Below are 12,252 nucleotides of genomic sequence, written 5' to 3'. Positions count from 1 at the left end.
CACCGTAACCACTGAGCCACCGCGACGGCTCCGTAGTATAGGGCTCTGGATTATAATGTGCGCTGACGCTGCACATCATATGGCTGTTTTTTATTTCGCCGCCACATAAATAGGACGGCGCGGCCGAGATCGAACCCTTGGAGTATCAGACAGACGCCACAGGTCCTGAGCACCGTTGCGAGTTGGGTTGCAGCGAGTGCTGCTTCCGATAGAACGACGACATGTACAGCCTTTGTCAAAAATATACAGTTCGAGGGGATCGCTTCACGACCGTGTAAGGGGAGCTCTCTGAGACTCCTTGGAGTCCCAAAGTTTGGATGGGAAAGGTTAGAAGTTCTTCATACCTTTGGGAGCTTTAGAACACTGAGGAGGCAAAACCAGCCCCGCTACATGGCCCAGAAGCAAATCTCTAGGGCTGTATATTTCTTTTAACAAAGGCGTACCTTCGAAAGCCTGCACATTTGTGCAAGGGTAGCTGAACGCTTCGAGCCGCTCGTGTCGTGCGTTCAAAGCGGAGCCAGCCAGACTTCATTCATGAAGCGGAAGTACGAGAGCACTCAGATATAGGCAGGAGAACTTTCGACGCGTCTATCACCGGGCACGAGACGCGGGCAGCTGTGTTTTACCGCAGAACAGAGCGATGCGTGCGACGGATAACGGAAGTGTCGGACTGGAAGTGCAAACGGGAGCGTCACGCGATACCGTTCCGCATAGCGCCGACTCGCGGGAGTGCATGCCGCTATCTGTGCGCGGATCCTTTTCCCCTTCCCGGCGAGGCAAGGGCGCTGCAGACCGGAACGGACGCGACATCCTCTGCGAACGGGTACGCGCAGGGACGGACTGCATGAATGGCGGCGTTTGTCTGTTCTATAGACCGCTTTGTTCTCAAAAAGGGGGATAAAGTGAAAGAAAAAAATTGGATTGGTTTTGAGGTAAGGAAATGACCCAGTAACTCACATATCTCATATATCTCGGTGGACACCTAAACTGCGCCGTTAGGGTAAGGATAAAGGAGGGAGTGAGAGAAGAAAGGAAGAAAGAAGTGCCGTAGTGGAGGTCTCTGGAATAATTTCGACCACCTAGGGATCTTTAACGTGCACTGATATCGCACAGCACCCGGACGCCTTTTGCGCTTCGCCTCCATCGAAACGCAGCAGTCGCGGTCGGATTCGAACCCGGGTACTCTGGCTCAGTCTAAAGGGAAGCACGTGACACGGATTTCGTGAACGAAATTTCAGTGCCTTCTCTACTGACACCCATCCCTTCAGTACCGCCTCCCAGCATCAACAGTCAATTAACGAAATGAAACACGGAAGTGTTATGATATAATCATCCCGAACAAGCATTTCGGTCTGGTTTACACCGCAAAATTCTTAACCTTTCTTCCTCGAAAAAAAAAAGGGGGGGGGGGGGGTTAAATGTGGTTTTTCCACACAATAATTTTGGATAATAGTCAAGAAGTGCATTTCTTTTTGCTGCCATTTTTACCGGTGCCTTAATCAGAGCTGAGGGATGCCTCAGTTTCGACAAGACACATGCTTCTCATTAAATATCTGGGTCTGTTTTAGAGGCAGTGCCATGGATGTGTTTGTGAATCACATAACTGAACGAAGCTGTCTCTACAATCGTCCCATTAGGCCAAAGTCCTCTAAAAACTAGAGATTATTGGACTTCGTGGCACACACACACACAAAAAAAATCCTGAGACATGACGCCCGTAGATGAGTTAGAGAGTCGTTTATATACGCGAAGCGTATATGAGAAAGAAATAGGAAGGAAGGTAAGAGAGGAATGAAATTAATTATGAGGAAAAATTTATTTGTACCCTGGATAAATAAAACGAGGACATTACCACAGCTAAGAACGAGGTGAGAAAAAATCAATAGTACCGACTCTTAAAGAAACAGCCAAATGACGAGGGTGAAGACTTCGCACTCAAACACACACAAAATGTTCATTTGATTCATTAAGATAAGACTTGAGTGAGCGTCATTTCGAAGAAGAGGACAAAATAAAATACAACAGCGAACAGGGGACAAAGCATGCAAGTCTATGATCCCTCTCTATCACAGAGACTCGCTTCTGCTCCGTGCAGTACGGCTCCGCCGCATCGCCAGAACGGAGAGGTCAGAAGAGCCCTCCGGGGGCGCGGTGTATACACAGGGCTGCGATAACCTCACGGTGGTGGCCCGACGAGATAACGCGTCACACGGATCGTCGCGAGCTGGGCCTTCCTTTCTCGCGGGGCTTTCGGAGAGGAAATGGATCCGCGGATTCATTTCCACGCCGGCTGTGCGGGCGCGATGGCATTCCATGGGCGATGCAGCAGCGAGAACTGGCTGGCGAAAGGGGTTCCGATGAAAGGCGCGTCCGCATCGAAAACCTTATCTGACTCGCGCACTTCTGGAGGGTGTAGCGCGGCGTGAGAGATGAGGGTGGCAGAAGAGCAACAGACAGGAGTCAGGAACGAAAATAGGCCCAACAGTGCCCTTTTGATTGCCCCTTGTGTGACCTTTCGGTCCTGTTTCTTTACGCTTTTATTTCAGCTACATGCAGCGTGGGTAGGTAGCAGTGGGCGCCCTTATAAAGATGGCCTATAGACAGTCGATAGACTTCATAACGACTCTATTGCCTTTCTTTAGATATTTCATTTTGTCTATTCATAGTCTACAGACTGTCTATAGACAAACGTCTACTAAAAGTGTTGTCTATAGACAAGTCTACTAAAAGTGTTGTCTATAGACAAAAATCTACTAAAAGTGTATGGCCATAAATCTATAGATTGTCTATAAACTGTCTCTAGCACTTGCATTGCCTGTAGACTGTTCTCTAGGATTTGTCTATAGAGAATCTGTAGACTTTATAGACAGAAGTCTATGGGTATAGTCTATAGAATGTCTAAAGTAATTGTTATAAGAGAGGTCAATGACGAGAAGCCTCGCTGGTACCACTAAAGTATCACGGGTACGTGCTACATAGTGATGACCAGCCCGAAATCTAAAGCTCTGCACGCTGCTTAAAGTTTCCACGACAAAACTGTTGCTTTATTTGAACTTTCGTCACGCCTCGTAAGAGTCACGGAGGGATGAGGGAAAATACGAAGCGATGAAAGATAAACAAAATAAAATCAGGTCCATTTGGGTGCAGAGTGAGAGAGAACGCAGAACTCGTAATGAATATTGTCCTGGCGCGGTTATCTCTGCACTGAAAAACCCCCGCCAAAGTTGCGTGCGGGACAAGACTTTATGTTGTGGAGGTGTAGATATTTTACGGTGTATGCACAATATTGTGAAGTGGCGGTGACAAACTTGGGTGATCACGTTGGCCACAAACTTTTTGTTGGGCGAACATGTGCCAACAGCAGACGGAAGTATATAGCTGGGTGGCGGCCATAGGGACGAGGCCAACTGGCAGTTGTCGGAATTAGAATTCCCGCGACACTCAGCCGGGATTTACATTTAATCACGACCCAAACTCGTTTATAACATGAATGTATGCCCTGAAATTGAAACGCGTACAATTCGTGGAAGCGAAGCTGAAGAATGATGAGGATGTGTGATCCGGTGGCGGTAAAGATCGGCCGTTTACTAAGAAAGTAAACATTTCTAAACTTCATAGAATTTGTTTTGCGCAGGATATAGAGCTTTCTTTTGTGCAATATTTTTTTATGGTCGTTCTGAAATGTCTACGGAGAACCGTTTTTGTGGTTGATTAATCTAACCTAGCAAATACCTTACTGAAGCATGCCTGTTCATATTAATCAGTTATCTAATGTGCCATAATTAACTGTCTGTATAATCTGTTCTAAGAATTTTATTTACAATAAAATGAACCATTTTGTGTATAAACACCAGTTATCCATTGTAAGCATCCACCGTTATGTGTAACTGATGTTCACGATAAAAACCTCAATTGTATATAGAGAGAGAACCGCGAGAGACAGTATGAGCGTAAGCGCAGCGTTCCTTTGAAATGCGTCGAAGGCACGACCTTCTAGGACGAAGGATATGTTTTCTGTGCCTCTTGTCACTGCGTCCACTCAGCGCGAAAATCTGCCTCTATGCGTACCTCAGCGCCCTCTGCGGCAGCTCCTCTCTAGCCAGAGTTGCGACTTACCTTCATGGGCTGCCTGGGAGGACTCATCGAGAGAGCTGTTCAAATCTCGCTCTTTTGCACGACACGGAGCGAAACCAAGCCGGGTAATCGATGCGCCTCAAGTGTTCCTTTCCATGGAGAGAGAGAAATCCCGCGCACAGTCTGACGCTGCGGCCGTGTTTCTACCCTGCTCTCACGGCGGTCCTGGATAAGGAGTCGCATAAGGTGTCGGAGTTGCTTTTTCAGTGGTTCGAGCCGGGAATGTTTCGAGGAAGGAGGTGCAACCTGTTGGATATTACGGCGAAAGCCTTTAATGGCTGATACTGTCGTGACCAAGACGTGTTAGCAAATTTGTCCGCATTTCAGATTGGTTGAAATGGTCGTGACATCACTGCGCGCGAATTTTCACGGGTGTCCACCGAAATATGTGAGACAGTTACTGCGCAATTTCCTTTCCTCAAATACAATTTTCGAGTGGTGTCCATCGAGATAAGGGAGACAGTTACTGCGTAATTTCCTTTCCTCAAATACAATTTTCATTTTCTTCATTAACCCTTTCGGCCCTTGTGTCCTATAAAAAGGACACGAAGCAAGACGGCTATAAGTCATGATTAAAATGCCCAATAATCTGAAACAAGAACTGAGCCGACTCCCAAGGCATCCCTATAAGCACAGACAGCACTTTCTCCTTCGTCTTCCTCATCGTAGCGCCGAGAGTAAACAAACAAAATGGCGGAAGATGGGAACGGCGGCTGCAATGGTAAGTGCTATTTTGTCATTTTTTTACTCCATACCTAAGAGCATGTTCGCGATTAGAATTTTGCAGGTTGTTTTAAAGACACTAAAGGCTTTAACAGTTGCAGAACGTTTTCTGTGCGGTTAGTACATTTGTCGCAGCACGCCGCGATATGTGTGTCCTATATATAGGACACCAGGCTTCAGTGGTTATAAACCACCGGCGCGTGTTGCATGCAGTGCGCAACATTTTTTTTTTGGTGATGCCTAATTTTTGTTTTTGTTTTATTGCAGAGGCAAAAACTGTGACCTTACTCAATGGCAAAGCGGCCTCGATTAAGACATCTGCGTCTCGAGGATCCAAATGTCATTTTTGCTGCACTGAAGGATGGTTACGTGTCGGAGGTTGAAGACGCTGAGGAGGACGTGGATTTGAGCTCTCGGCTGCCTCCGGCGGTGATGAAGTTGACAAAGCAACACCGGAAGACAGGTCGTGGTGCAGGAGAGCTCTCAATAAGCTAGCAGCCACGTATCAACCTCAATGATCTGGTGACGAGAATGAGAATGATCTTGATGGTCTACCGACCCCGTTCCCGTATCCGTATTTTTCTCGGTACGTGCCGAAGAGTGTTTTTTGCTGTTCTTGCCGAGGAAACAAACATGTATTCTATTCATCAAGGAGGAAAATCCCTTGAGATGACGAAGAAGAAATCAGAAAGCTGATTTCACAGCATTTAGCGACGGGTGTCTTTCGCTAGCCACGGCTAGAATCTGCTTGCACATTGTAGACATGAACGAGGACCTGCTGTGAACGCTCTGCCTTCACTGCGGCGAACGCTATGCTTTCACTACGGCGAACGCTATGCCTTCACTACGGCGAACGCTATGACTCACAACGGCGAACGCGAAGCACATGCTCCTCACGCTTTCCCTCGTCCCTTCCTCCCCTTACCCTCGCCCGGTCACGCTATGTAAGCTGGCTGAACGGGATAAATAAACGCTCTTTCTATCCCGAGCGTCCGTTTGTGTTCCATAGGAGCACGGCACGCGCAATGCGCGTACAAGCTTTCAAACAAGACCACACCACCAATTATCCTTTCTGGAAGGTCAGAACAGATTTGGACACATTTCGTGAAAGATGCCTGCCTAAACCTCTCTTTCGAGGAGCATCTCTGCAGCGATGAGCAAATCATTCCGTTCAAAGGACAGCGAGACAAAACAATACATCAAAGGGAAACCACATACGTGGGAAGTGAAAGTTTTCATGCTGTGCGCCGCCTCGGGGATTACCTACGACTTCGTCGTTTATCAAGGTTCATCCACTGAACTCATTCCAGCTGTTTCAAAACTTTTAACACGGATTAATCGACATCCAGTATTAGCTGCACCTCAAGGCAACCAGCTTGTTTGTTCTCAATATTTGAATTTTTGTGAAAGTCTTGAAATAAAGAGTAACGTCAAACTTTCCTTTTTTTGTTCTTGCAATCACTAAGCCCTGGTGTCCTATATATAGGACACGGCGCCATCTTTAAAACCAAGGGAGTCCTAGAGAAATTTTTTGCACTAGTGTGTTCCTTGGGTGGCAGTGAAGCAAAATAACACTTTAGAAAAATTCCCGAAGTAGCAAAAAAAATTCAGAGCTGAAAGGGTTAAGGCCCCTCTTTCTCTTTCTTCTTTCACTTCACTTCCTCCCTCGGTTCAGGTGTCCACCGTGATGACAGGGAATTACCGCGCCATTTCCTTTCCTCGAATAGCGTTGCGTCCAAGGGGCACGCATCGCGCCGAACGGGTGGTGGCGTTTCGTGGACTCCCTGGCAGCCCTACAACACGCTGTCGCGTCCCACTCCTACAGGCAAAGATTAAGCGCCATAAATTGGCAGTTAATTAATGCACCAACAGAATGTGAAGTGAACAATCGCGTAGCAGAATGCAGCGCTCAGGCTTTCGCCTTTCACCACTTTAGCCGCTAAAGTTCCTCGTAATTTTTTGTGGCGCTGTGTGGGCATTCTTACAACGTGTGTGAGTGTCGTGGGCACGCCCGGCATTGGGTGCAAGAACAGCGTCCGAACAGCCAATGTAATAGTAATTTGTGTAGTATACCTCCACTAGTTGAGATTGCGCTCGGTGTAATATAGCTGCCTCTTCCCGCGTAAAGCTTGGAGGGGGAAGGTAGTAGTGTTTGGTTTTTTGGCGCAGAAGCAGCTAAGGCTATCATGCGCCAAGCACAAGGTTTCAAAGGCTGAAAGTATGCTGCAGAGCCGTTATAAACTGTTTAAAATGTCCGTGTCTCTTAAAAAGCTAACAATATAGCACGGGCCTCTTAAAAGCAGTGTGTTTTCGCAGCTCTCGGGTGAGGATGAGGAATAAACTATATTCGGGGATCCCTTTAAAAATTAATTTAGACAGTCTATAGACTGTCCATAGGCTTTTGTCAATAAAGTCTGTAGACTTTCTATAGACTAGTTATAGACAATACAGATCCTATAGACAGGCTATTGGCAATCTATACATTTATGGCCATACACTTTTAGCAAACTTCTGCTTATGGACAGAGTATAGACTATGAATAGACGCAACGAATTGTGTATAGAAGGCAATAGAGTCCATAAGACGTCTATAGAAAGTCTATAGACTTTTTTATAAAGGATAGCTGCACTTCGTGTTGCCTGAGGGGGTCATTCCACACCAAATAACCAACACTTTGCGTGCGACTATCCTCGATTCTTTAAAGAAAAAAATCACGACTTATGGCGTTACTGCCGGAAACACTCTCCCAGCTTGTTTTGGGTGAAAAAAATTTCTCTTCTGCCGCGGCCGCCATCTTAAGATATCGAAATATTGTCACGGCTTGACGTACAGGCCGGCGGCGAGAACGGGTGAAGACAGAGAGCACAGAACAAAACAGGCAGGTCCACCAGCAGCAACGTCGTCGTCGGCGCGCCGCAATCGCTACTCGTCTTTTTCTTCCACTCGCGACACTACCTCCCCCTATAAAGAAGCATCGTCCCGATGCTAGCACGGAAGCAAGAGCACAGGAAGGAAAACCACACACGCGCCCAGCAACTCCTGCTGGCCAGTGTAAAAGGGAGTGGTAAAATCAGTTCAGGTCCAGGCGATCATCGCGCGTAATACGGTTTAAGCCGCACTACGTGCACTATTTCAGGGCGGGGTGCACGTGATGACGGTCGGGTTCCTTCGGGCAGCACCTCGTAATTAAGTTCACCGAGGCGGCGAACAACTGTATACGGGCCGAAGTAGCGCTTCATGAGTTTTTCGGAGAGACCTCGACGGCGCACCGGTGTCCACACCCAGACCTTGTCTCCAGGGTAAAAATGGACGTCGCGTCGACGGAGATTGTACCGACGAGCGTCGGCATGTTGTTGATGTTGGGTACGGAGTCTGGCGAGTTGCCGAGCTTCTTCTGCGCGCTCGCAGACTAGTCGGGCATCATCGGCGACGTCGACAGGTGGCTCGTGCGGTAGCATAGCGTCAAGCATCGTGGTGACCTGTCTTCATGTACCAGCTGGAAAGGGGACATACCTGTCGTCTCCTGGACAGCGGTATTATAAGCGAATGTAACGTAGGGCAGTACCGCGTCCCAACTGCGGTGGGCGACATCCACGTACATGGCGATCATGTCGGCCATGGTCTTGTTCAGCCGCTCCGTCAGCCCATTCGTTTGCGGATGGTACGCAGTAGTTCGGCGGTGGCTGGTGCAGCTGAGACGGAGGATCTCCTGTGTGAGCTTGGCCAGAAACGCGGCACCCCGGTCAGTGATCAAAACGGCAGGGGCACCGTGACGGAGCACAATGCACTCAATAAAAAATTGGGCTGCCTCAACAGCTGTCGCCGACGGAAGTGCTCGGGACTCCGCGTATCGTGTTAGGTAGTCCGTCGCTATGATAACGTACCTGTTGCCCGACCGCGACGTTGGAAATGGACCAAGAAAATCCATTCCGACAGTGTGGAACGGAACAGGCGGTGGTTCGAGTGGTTGGAGAAGGCCAGCTGGTCGTATGGGCGGTGTTTTGCGCCTTTGACACTCTCGACAAGTTCTTATGTAGTGACGGACGTACTTAGGAAGTGTCGGCCAGTAGTACCGTTCTCGAATACGAGAAAGTGTCCGGCTGTAGCCAAGGTGACCAGCTGTAGGATCGTCATGGCAAGCTTGGGCGACCTCGGCGCGCAGGTCTTACGGCACAACAAGGAGCCACGACCTCGGGCTGCTGTCGAAGTTCTGCTTGTACAATACACCATGCATTATCTTAAATGTCGGCAGTATGCGCTGGAAAATGCGAGGCACCGCAGCTTCGTGGCCTTTCAAGTGCGCCATCAGCTGATCAAGCTGAGGATCACTGCGTTGCCGAGCAGCCATATCTGCCATGTCCAATGCCCCAAGGAAGCCGTCCTCTTCGTCATTTTCGCTAGTGTCGCGAGTGGAAGAAAAAGACGAGTAGCGATTGCGGCGCGCCGACGACGACGTTGCTGCTGGTGGACCTGCCTGTTCAAGGCTCACAGTGTTGGGATTTGAAGGCGCGGGCTCCTTTCCCAAGAAAACTCGACGGCCAGGACTTAGGACGGGGCTCGAACTACGAGGCGGGGTGCGCTGCATGAGATGCGTTACCCAGCACCTCCACCAAATGTCACGGCTTGACGTACAGGCCGGCGGCGAGAACGGGTGAAGACAGAGAGCACAGAACAAAACAGGCAGGTCCACCAGCAGCAACGTCGTCGTCGGCGCGCCGCAATCGCTACTCGTCTTTTTCTTCCACTCGCGACAATATTGTCTAGGAAAACATTTTTTTTTAATTAAGATTTTTCACTTTTAAGGAGGAGGAAAAATAAACTTTGTCTGCGGGTAGGTGTCTCTTCATCGTGTTAACCGCCTGCGGCGTTGTACAGGCGTTGTAGGTTTTTTTCGTAGGAGGAGACGCCAGAAACAACCTCGCCACACATTTATAAGTGTGATAAAATGAGCGAACATAAAACAGTCTAAAAACTGGATCAGCAAACTTGAGTCCAGAAACTTGCTTTTTAGCTCACTTTAGCTCTTAGCTCCTCGACGCCCGTCGACGCCAGGAAATTAAGGCTCGAGCGCTATAGCGCCATCATCCGAGTTCTTGCTTTCAAGAACCGCTTGAACTCATAGCTGACATTTTTCACATGATAATACGCTGTCTGATGCATCGGTGACGTTAAGAATTTACGTAACAAAAATGGGGGGGGGGGGGGGGGGGATTAATAACACGCCGATCTGCGGGCACAGTTAATAGCAGTATATGTCGTACGTGTCAGCGTACACGGCTACAAAAACATTCTTGAACCAATGGCACCTTCGGTTGAGGTCCACCGGAGGAAAGCTGCGAGTGACGAAATTCACACTTATATGCAGCGGAAGTCATGTGGGCCAGCAGAGTTGTGACGTCAATGGGCCAATGTCTGCTGTACGCCACGAGCCATTATAATGTACTAGATATGTACCTAATCCAGTACACTATAGCCATATCAAACAGTTCTGGACAAAACCATTTTTGAGCGGGGTACAGTTTATGAACGCAATTTTTTTCATATAATGTAATATCTCTCAATAAAAATCAATACATCCGCAGATCACCCGACGGCAGTCTTGCTTTTTTTTTCTATTGACATTCTCGATATCGTCAAAAGCGCCCCCCATTGGTTTTCTATGTCAGTCTTAACTGTTCGATGCGATAGATGGAAACACTTTAAAAGAAAGATTTGGCTACTGATCGGAAGAATGGACCACTACCTTTACTATACCCATAACAGTATCTTACAATTTTCCTGTTTTTGTCCGAAAGTGTTGCACATGCGCCGTGTGATTTTGTGTCCAAGAATGAAGTTATGGCGGTGGCGATTTGGACATGTCCGGCTGTCGGGACAGGGTAAGGGATGAAGGTCACGAAAAATTAAAAATACCCAAGAAGTATTTAGTCCAATTTCACCCACTCGAAGCAGTACAGTGTACTCATACGTGGACAGTCTTCCATACAGTCTGTGGTGGCTACACCTCTTGCCGCCGAAGGAACATGTCTTTATGCACTGTATTTATACAGTACCGTCCGGCTATTCCGTGCTGCTTTTCCCATTCCAGCGTCTCGCCTGAATGACGTGGTCAGTTGCTGAACGCGAGAGTTTTAGCTTCGGTATATTGCGAAGCTGGATCCGCTCTACGCGTGGTATTAAATGCACCACTATAATGCACAAGGATGATCCACTGCTATTACTGTAAACATAAGCTACTGCCGAGTGACACTACAGACGAGCCGAGTCTTTCTCAGCCATATTTACAGTCGCTTGTTTCGTTTGTGTACACTCCGGGGAACATTAACAGAGCAGAAAAAGAAGCCGTACGAAAGGGCGCCGTGGACGGACGGGGACATTAGGATGGCGTGATGCCGCACTCATCCGCCGTCCGCGTTGGAAACAGGGGCAGACAGACACACAAAGGGTGGGGAGAGAGACCACATAATGGACCCCATCCGTTTCACAAAGTAAACATTTCAAGCGCGACTCACGCCAGAGTCTTGTCCTGCGCAACGTACACGCAAGCGCGTTGGTGCTGGTGGCGCACACAGGCGGCGCGCGCGTCGCAGTTTCGCTGTGTCGCGGAATAAACCGTGCTCGGGCGCGCTTTCGAAAGTATTTCGGCTGCGAAGAGCTCTAGCGGCGAGTCCTGTAATGGGAGTTCCTTGTTTTACTCTGAGGCCGTCTGCAAAAACAAACAAACAAACAAAAAACAAACAAACAAACAAACAAACGTTTAAGGAAGCTTATTAAAAAAATACCTCTTAATTTCTAATCACATTGAATGCTAATGAAACCCCACCAAGACAGTAGTCAACACGGAGCCATGCTCATAAGGATATATTTCCTTTAGATGCTCCTATGTGCTGTTGAGTGACAGATAAAACCAAGATGTGATGTGGTGTATGGGACTTGACGTCCTGCAGCGATAAGCGCTATGAGAGACGCCGTATCGGAGGGCTCCAGATTGAATTCGACCACCTGATGTTCGTTAACGTATGCTGACATCGAACAAAACACAGACGTCTTTGCATTTCGCCTGTAACAATGCGGCTCCCGCGGCAGGAATCGAACAGAACCAAGAACGCTATGTTTTGTAGCCCCGTGGAACTCCTGACGAACGTATGGCAAGAAACGAATGCAGAGAATTATGACACAGAACGTCAAAGCCCCCCGTGCACACATCAAGGCATTAATTGGTCGTTTGGACAGCCGCAGTCACCGTTAACCAGAAAAAAGCACGGTGCATTAAAACAGACGTTGCCGTTCCGTGGATGAAAGCCCTGTTCACGCTGTTGGTGTGCATACGACTGTACAATAAGTAGGAGAAGGCACCGAGAAGCGTGTTGAGTAGTCTTCGAGGGCTGTCGGAGG

Source organism: Amblyomma mixtum, chromosome 1, assembly GCF_055824585.1.
Source record: "Amblyomma mixtum isolate Tamu chromosome 1, ASM5582458v1, whole genome shotgun sequence".
In the NCBI taxonomy this organism is placed as follows: domain Eukaryota; kingdom Metazoa; phylum Arthropoda; class Arachnida; order Ixodida; family Ixodidae; genus Amblyomma; species Amblyomma mixtum.
The sequence above is the reverse complement of the archived record's forward strand: the minus strand, read 5'-3'. Positions refer to the sequence as shown.